The sequence below is a fragment of the Microtus oregoni genome, unplaced genomic scaffold (assembly GCF_018167655.1).
Source record: "Microtus oregoni isolate MIOR12 unplaced genomic scaffold, Mior012 000009F_ref0000495, whole genome shotgun sequence".
NCBI lineage: Eukaryota > Metazoa > Chordata > Mammalia > Rodentia > Cricetidae > Microtus > Microtus oregoni.
This window is the reverse complement of record NW_024543068.1, coordinates 4,292,356-4,301,608: the sequence shown is the minus strand read 5'-3', so window position 1 is coordinate 4,301,608 and position 9,253 is coordinate 4,292,356. Positions and strand designations below refer to the sequence as shown.

Sequence of the window (9,253 nt, the reverse complement as noted above, 5' to 3'; positions counted from 1 at the left end):
ATATATGAATTCTACATCCAGAACAGCCCTAAAACTGTTGGTTGGGATGATCAAGCCTCACAAGATATTACAGACAGGATTTGACCATAACCCTAAATTTTCTTTAGAACCCATAAGATTACCAGTGCCCTCAATCAGCAGAAGGTAGCCTGGAAAACTTTGCCCACATTACTCCCCAAAATAAATTATGGATATTTGTCTTTGTTTAGAGTGTTGGTTACAAGTTGCTATGTAAAACACATAAGAAAGGAGAATTGATTCAGTGTTTTTTTTTTGAAGAAAAGGGGGTGAAAGTGCTTGAGACAATGGTCTTATACCCTGTAAAGATTTTTCAGCTTTATTGGTTTAATAAAATACTGATTGGCCAGAAGCCTGGCAGGAAGTATAGTCAGCGTGACCAGAACAGGAAATTCTGAGAAGAGGAAAGTATCAGTCTTCAGCCACAACCCAGACACAGAGGAAGCAAGATGAGAATGCTTGCTGATAAAAGGTACCAAGTCATGTGACAAAAATTATGGGTTAATATAGGATATAAGGGTTAATAAAAAACTTGAGCTAATAGGCCAACCAGTTTATGATTAATGTAGATCTCAGTGTCTTTTTTTTTTTTTTTGGAACTGAATGGTTGCAGGACCAGAAGGGACAGAAATCTCTGTCAACACCAAAGAACCATGAAGTCTGTTGCAAGATTGTGTATACCAGAAAAGGAAGCTAAAGTCATGAAATCTCAATAACATGGGTACTTCATCAAGATCTGAATGATGACAATACCAGTTGACACCCTAAAATTGATAGGAGAAGTTTCAAAAGTGTAGACAATGAGTAAAAAGTAATAAAGATTACTTAGACAAGGATAATTAGTTTTCTCTAAGGAAAATCCCCATAAATAGGTCTCCAATAGCAATTGTTCAGTCTGAATCTTATACATATAAGCAAAAATAAATGGACTTAGCTAGTTGCTTTGTTATTTTTTTCTTCTTATATAACAATAATAATTAAACAGAAAGGACCCATAAACTTGAGAGGAAACAGGTATGACTGGGATATGGGAGGTAGTATAGGTAAAAAAGTGATGATGGAAAATGTGTAGTAATATTTTAGTTAAATGAAAATTATTTATAAAAGAACAGGAAAATAAAGGCATGCTTCTGTTTAGTTCCCACAAAGTTTAGCTATGACTTGTCTTTAAGATGTCTATTCAACTGTAAGTATCTGGCATTCTTAACAATAAAACCTTTCATACATTTTTATCATGTGTTCTTGAATAGATTTTAATTGAAACTTGAAATGAGACAGACATTTTTCAGAATATACTCTTTTTCAGAAACAAGGATGACATCAGAAATCAAGTTTCACAATAAAACAAAGACACTGTCATGCTATTCAGCAAATAATTATTTTTCTTTAGTGTACTCAGTCAATAATTATTTTTCTTAGTGTTTCTTCAGTATTCAAAAGTTACCTGCAGTCAGAAGTTTCTGTTTTTATCCTGAATGGTTCTGCAAGAGTTTGGGCACAAAGAAACACAAAGAGGCTTATATTAAGTATAAACTGTTTGGCCTATTAGGCCAGGCTTTTTACTAACTAGGTCTTAAGATTTAAATTAACCCATAATTCTTGTCTATGTTTAGCCATATGGCTTGGAAAGTTTTCTTAGTAAGGCATTATGATCTTGCTTCCTCTGGGTCTGACTGGTAACTGACTCTCTGCTTTTTCTTTTCCAAGAATTCTTAGTCTGGTCACCCCACCTGTACTTCCTGCCTGGCTTCTGACACATCAGCATTTTATTAAACTAAAATGAGTGACAAGTCTTTACTGTGTAAAAGAGTATTATCCCACAGAATTTTCCCCGTTTTTTTCCTTTTTGAAACAAAAACTCTGAATCTAATCTCATTTGTTTACCTTTATTTCTGAACATTATTCATAACAACTTGTAAACTGCTCTAAACAAAGACAAACACACATAATCCATTTTGGGGGGAATATGAGCATAGTTTTTTAGGCTTTTTCATCCTGATTGGGGCTACTGATAATCTTATGGGGAGCCCCCAAAAGTTAGGATTTTGGCTGAGTCCTGACTGGAGTATTGTACGAGGCTGGATGATTTCTATCAGCAGTATTGAGGTTGTTCTGGAACTTAGAGAAACCTACAGCAGAGTTCACCTGAAATATTTGGTTGCTGTGCTATCCGTTCCCATTGGAGATTTTTCAGAGGTCTTTCCTTAGTCAATCCTTATTTTTCTTAACCCAGAATGAATCTACAACCTCTCTTTTCCCATAGAAATAAAAGCAAAACCTCTTCTCCAAAGAAACAAATCTTTTGACTTAAATTTTGGAGTCAAGTCATTTTCAAAATATGTAAATTGGATTAATCCAGCAGCATATATAATCAAATGTCTTTTTGTAGCTGTTGTTCCTTCCTCAGCAGTCAAATAATTTTATGACAACATAGTAATATACAGTATCCAGACTCACTGTGGATTTTTAAATAATATTTCTTTTATTTGTATTTTTTAATTTTTGGTTTTCTGAGACAGGCTTTCTCTGTATATCTTTGGCTGTCTTGGAATTTACTCTGTTAAACAGTCTGGCCTTGAACTCATAAAGATCTGCCTGCTTCATCCTCCCAAGTGCTGGGATTAAGGGCATGCCTACATGCCCAACTACTCTATCTTTTTAAGGACTTTGTCTATCCTTTTACTTTTCTCTCCCTAGTCTATGTATAAACACACTAAATCCATTTAGTTGGCTTTTCACCTGAATCTATTTTTACTGTGTATCTCTAATTTTTTCTGATCACATGAGTCTTTAATCTGCTAATCTATATGGCTGGAATTAAAACTGGGGATTCATCAGTTGTCTCTACCCGATTCCTTAGCATTTTGAGAGTCTAACTTCATGTCAGAAGTACTGTCAGGAGCCATATATATTGCCAAATCTCTGTGAAATCTTTAGCTCCATGCCACCATAAAGAAGCATGCCACTGGCTTATCATAAACACCATTTTAGTATTTGCTGGCAGGGTCTCTTAAGAGAGCCTCCATGATGTTTTTACTGCCAATGCTGAGTCAGAAAGCTGTTCTTAAAGGAGCCACCCTCTGCTTCCTGCCAGCAAATAGACCCTAAAGACAGCAACCAAGAAGCTGTTCTTGACTCTGTTTTTGCCTGTCTAGAATCCTTATTCATTTCAAACTTGCTCAGACTTTATGTGGAAATTCTTGTAAAGATTTGGATGCTATTTTGTAGATGAATGTTTCTGGCCTACCTGGTCCTGTAGCTCTTCAGTCCCAAAGAAACACAGAGAGGCTTTTATTAATTATAAACTGTTTGCTGTTTTAGCTCAGGATTATTATTAACTAGCTCGTACAACTTATATTAACCCATAAACCTTGTCTATGTTTAGCCATGTGGCTTGGTATCTTTTCTCAGTAACGCATTCTTATCTTGCTTCCTCTGCATTTGGTTGGTGAATGACTGCTTGCCATTCCACTTTCCTGTACTATCTTTATCTGGTTGCCACTCTATACTCTCTGCCTGACTACTGGCCAATCAGCATTTTATTAAACTAGTATGAGTGTCACATCTTTACAAAGTACAAGAACTTTATCCCACAGCAGTTATCATTCAGATTTGATGATTTGACATCATAGCCAAGGTAACAATTCATCTGATAAGTGGTTTGCAAATTTTTTTCACAATCTAGGCCTTGGCTTTTATTTTTTATGTTGATTGTTTCCTGTGCTGTGTAACATTTTTGGACTGATTTAGTCATTTTTCTATACATTTATTTATTTAGTTAGTTAGTTTTTCAAGACAGTGTTTCTCTGTAGCTTTGGAGCCTGTCCTGGAACTAGCTCTTGTAGACCAGGCTGGCCTCAAACTCACAGAGATCTGCCTGTCTCTGCCTCCTGAGTGCTGGGATTAAAGGCATGCGCCACCACCGCCCAGCTATACATTTATTTAAAGAATAGATTTTTGTGTAGTAATAAATAAATCTTTGTAAAAGTATGTGCAAAGAGATTTCTAATTATATTTTCGAGTACTATAGTTTTCAGTTTTTAGATTTTCTAATATTGTGCATAGTATAATGTAAGAGGCAAATATCACATCTTATCATGTAGAAAACAGTTTTCCAGCGTGTTTTTTAATGAGATCATTTCCTTCTTTTATTGACCTGTGTATGTGTGTCATTGTCAAATGCTTTGAGCTTATAGTTCTGGCTTTGTGCTAAGGTAATTGTCTGCTTTTATTTTTAAATATATTTTCATATTTATACAACATGGTTTTGCTAACTGTACTTTTGAAACATTGTTCTAATATAAGAACTTTGATGTATGCAACTTTGTTAATTTGTTGTTTTATCCTCAGAACTGCATTAACCTCATCAATGTCTTGTGTAGCAAACAGATTTAAGGATATGTTTTTCTTACTTGAATAAAGAATGATATTGGGATTTTGGCAAAGTGTACAAATTTTAGTGTAGCTTTTCCAAGGGAAGTATGGATATTTAAACAATGATAATTCTTTCAACATAGAGGTATCTAGTACATTTCACATTTTGAGCCTTTTGAAGTATGTGTTTAAGTGGCTCAAATCTAATAATCATTTCAACATCTGAATTGCCTTAAAAAGTTATTTATATGTAATTTATATTTACATGTAACGATATGGAATCCCAAATAAAATATTAGTTTTAATTGATTCAGAGACTCATATTGCATAGATGATTAAAACTATAATAAATATTTTTAATATTCAGAAAAAAATTGAGAATAAAGCAATGATTACAAAATATTAAATCTTGAAATAAAGAGTGAAATACTTCATCCTTAAAGAGGTTAATCTGAAGTCAAAATCATGGCAGAAAAGCATGGCACATACAAGTTAGCATCTATAAAATAAGGTTAAAAAACAAGAACTCCTCAAACTCTATTTTTTAATATATACCTATATCTATATCTTCTTTTATAGATTCTGTAGTGAGTAGAACTAGTTTTTGATGATTCCAAACATGTTTTGAAATAGTCATCAACACTACATTTCTTTACACACTTTGCTTTATGTTAAGGAATTAAGGGATCAGTATTGGGAAATGTCGATACTGATGGGATAAAAATAAATACATAAAAAAAGATTTTTGTGATCATTTCTCCAAATTATGATACTTCTGTTGTGAAAACTAAATTTTTATTTGCAGGAGCTTGTCAATTGAAGACTGCTTCTGGATTAGTAATGGAATCATGTGCCCGCTTATTTCATTTCTAGGCCTGTATCTGGCACATACCCATGCAGGCCTGTGAATATTGCTTCATAACTAATGATTTTGAACTATCTAAGATGAATTTCCAAGAGTTCACTTTGTTGACAGCTTGAAGCTATAATATATGCTTAATTATTCCATTTTTTTAAAAAAGTAGTATTCCATATAGAAGAAAATAAAAATGACTGACTATGTGATATGTATTCAATTTCTTTTAATTATGTTTAAAATATTAAAAGGTATTTAAATACTAATTCTACTGAAGGCATAACTATTTGTATAAGTATTTGGTAGTAGAAATGGGGCATTACGTCCCAAATTAAATTCTGTTTTTGAATTCTATTATTTTATGGTATGAGAAAGTTATTGAACAAATTATTCAAAATTTTAGTAGAGATCATAAAATAAGTAAGAAAGTCACATTATAAAACAAAATAATGTGATTTTATATCAATTTTTGACTAGAAACTCAACCTCGTTAGAACATGAAATAGTTCTTATTCTGTAAATTCATAATTCAAAACATATACACATTTACCAGAGCTCTAGAATGTATTCATGGCAAAATCTAACAATTTTTTCAAATTGCAGAAGACATGTAAAATTTTAAAAGAGTATATGTTAATTAGGGCTTAATTTACAGAGATGTGCATATATCATGCTGATGGTTAAAAAATGCAGAATGATACATGGAAAGCGTTTGATCCTGGTCTTTTGTTGGATGTAATATGCTTAAGTAGAGTAGAAGAAATTTTGTTGGTCAATTCTAATTTTTTTTCTGTATGAACAAAAATGAAATAAAAACCATAATGAGGAACAAAAGAGGTATTAATTTTTAATATATTCCAAGGTAAGTTCCATTTATGGAAAGAAACTTTAAAATTTGCTGCATTAGTTCTGCTATGAATATGTTGATAAATAAGTTGTCTGCTGTCATTTGAAATAAACTGCACTTTTTTTTTTTTTTTTTTACATTTTATGTAATGGCCCTTCCTAGCTCAGGTAGAATGCCCACACTCTCCTGCCTGGTACTGTTCAGTTATACTGAACAGAGGCGATGTGCTAAGTGACTACTGTATGCAACTAGAAAATGTGGAGTCCATCAAGCAGATATATTGAACACCAGTAGAGACAGTTCCCCAGCTTAACAGATTCCACCTGTTCCAGAGTGAGTTCTTTTCTTTTAACTTTCAATGTTTAATTTCGACTGCAGCCATTTACAGAAATATAATTTATTGTGAGTATACAAATGTTCAAATAGAAGCAAAATACCTTTTTAATGTTTAACAAGTTATCACAGATAGTTAAAATCATAGACGCAAATGAAATTCCCCCAGAGAACAAACTGAAAATATCTGGTATCAATGCTCTGAAATTCCAACTATGAATCTATATACAAAAATATCACTCTAACAACATTGCAGGACAATGCAAGTAAGAAGGTCAGTCATTGATCATTATGTTCTAGCAGATAAAATTAAATAAAACTTAAAATGGCAGAATGGCAGCCAAATCACTTCAGAACAGGTTAATGAAGTGTTCCAACTTACTCATTAAAACATGAAGCAAAGAGAAGAGTGTGAAACTCAGTCAAGTTGCCAGAAAAGCAGCAAACACTTGGAGCTTCTCTTTGGAAAGAAGAAGGTGAGCAGATACAGTCCTTAGATAAGAGGAGTTAGTTCAACTGCACTACAGGGCTCTCCAGAATGAAATCATGATCACTTAAGAGCAGAACAATCCTTCTTCTTCTTCTTCTTCTTCTTCTTCTTCTTCTTCTTCTTATTCTTATTCTTATTCTTATTCTTATTCTTATTCTTATTCTGTCTCTCTCCTAGGACTTCCACCCAACTTAGGGTCTAACTATCTAGCTCTAACTCCAGCCAGAACAGGTTTTTATTGGTCACAGAAGTTTGATTCTAAACCCAGTCTCGAGTATCTGGGATTATGTGTGAGAATAAGCTGTCCTGAGGCTCATTAGCTAAAATAGTAACTAACAGGGCACCCCTACATATTATAGATATTACTCCTGGGAAGGGATCTAGGTGGGAGGGGCAATGTAAAAGAGCAGGTAGGGGTTACATGGTTGATTGCAGGATTTTTAAGAGAGGTATTAAACCTACGGCTGAATAAATTGTATAGAATGCTCTGGGTCTAGCAACAGATAACATAATCAAGCAGGGAAAGAGAGGGAGTCTCTAGAACACTGGCAAATATGAATAAACCTGCTTATTTGTTAGGATCCACACAATTGAAATGGAAGAAATAACCAAGTTACAAAATACACTACCTTAGTATTTTGTTAAGTACTTCACCTGAAGCATGAGCATCAAAGAGAACTATTAATCTACTGCAGCATTCAAATGTCAATTAAACTACTGGAAAGGAATCTTCATCACCTAAGAGAAGAAATTAAACAAGGTGCCTTGTTGGGCTGGGCACTCATGTGATTTACTATCTCAGATACAAGAAAAATGATACAGAATGGTAATTCTCTTCTGAGTGCTAGTCTAGCCAGAACAAAATTATGATCTGATGGGTGCTAAACTCTCCTGTTTATGCATAATATGGGTACATTTTGGGCAGTGTAATATAAGCTTTCTCTTCATTGCCTCTTACTTTACCATGAGCTCTTAAACTCATTCTTGTGGTTCTGGCATCTCTGGTGTATTGGGCATTATTCAGATACTGTGCTAGCTCTCTTTCCAAATCCAAATCTTTCACCATGGGCAGATGAAGGTCTGGGGAACCTTTCTGATAATAAGCCCTAACAGGGTAAACTCAACTCATACATGAGCAAAGTGAAATATTTCAAGAAATTATGGAGTTTATATGTGCATTAAGGCTGTAAATTAAAGAAGATTGGCCAAGAAACAAAATTCAAGCAATTAATTTAGTAGCATTATAATATATAGGAGAAAATTACTTAGAAGAAATTTATTACCAAACTGAATATATGTATTAAAACAATAAATGTATAGTCTACAGTCATACCTCCCAGAACATGCCTGATCTCGTCTGATCTTGGAAGCTAAGCAGTGTCGGGCCTGGTTAGTACTTGGATGGAAGACTGCCTGGGAATACCGAGTGCTGTAGGCTTGAAATAAAAATATTTAAAAATATATATTAAAATAAATATATAACAAATAAATAATTCGATCATGTATAATAATTTTAAACATGACTATGAAAAGCAAAGTTAAACTGTAGAAAACAGAGTAAAACATATTATTTGGGGGAGATAAAAAAGTGAACTTAAGAATATATTGATATGTTTTTTTAATTAAAATTAAGAATGTATGTGTTTGGAAAGTATGCTCAATTGCTTTAGTGATTTCAAGTGCTTTTTACTCTTGTTGTCAACCTCCCATGCCCATGTTGGGTGGCTTCCAACCACACATAACTCCAGTTCAAGGGCATCCAACACCCATTCTGTCTCCTATCATTAGCACCAAGCATTTGGTTCACATGAACTTACACAGTGATAGACACATAGACATAAATAAAGATAATCGCATATAACTTTTAAATTTTAAGATCTAAAAGCCATGAGTGGTGGGTGAAGCAAGTCAGTCACCAGAGATTCAGGGGAAGACAGAAAGGGAATCATGAGTTTGAGGCCAGTTTGAGATATGTAATGAGTTTCAGGAGTAAACTAAATGTAACCCTTCTCTGAAGTTCTTCAAAAGCAGCGATTGAAACAAGGACTAGAATATATGTAATCAAAAGGAGCCACATTTGCAGGAAGCAACAATAAAGGGGCATAAGGAGGAACTGAAGAAATTGAATGCACTGTAAACAAATTGTGTTTGTGATCATCACTTACTCATGAATCCATCACTTTCAAGGACGTGGTTCTGTCTGAGAGTTGAGCAAATAACCAAGGCCCTGTGCAGTTTGACTGTGTCGAAGGGATGCGAGTGAACATCTCAACAGGTTGTCAGCCCATTGATAGGAGCAAGGGATTAAAATACCTTGATGGTTCCATGCATTTTT

At 33.9% G+C, this 9,253-nt stretch overlaps 1 pseudogene; it reads left to right on the top strand.

The window, feature by feature from the left end:
• Window positions 1-8,237: 8,237 nt before the first annotated feature.
• On the top strand, window positions 8,238-8,356 carry LOC121452608 (annotated as a pseudogene).
• The last annotated feature ends 897 nt before the right edge of the window (window positions 8,357-9,253 follow it).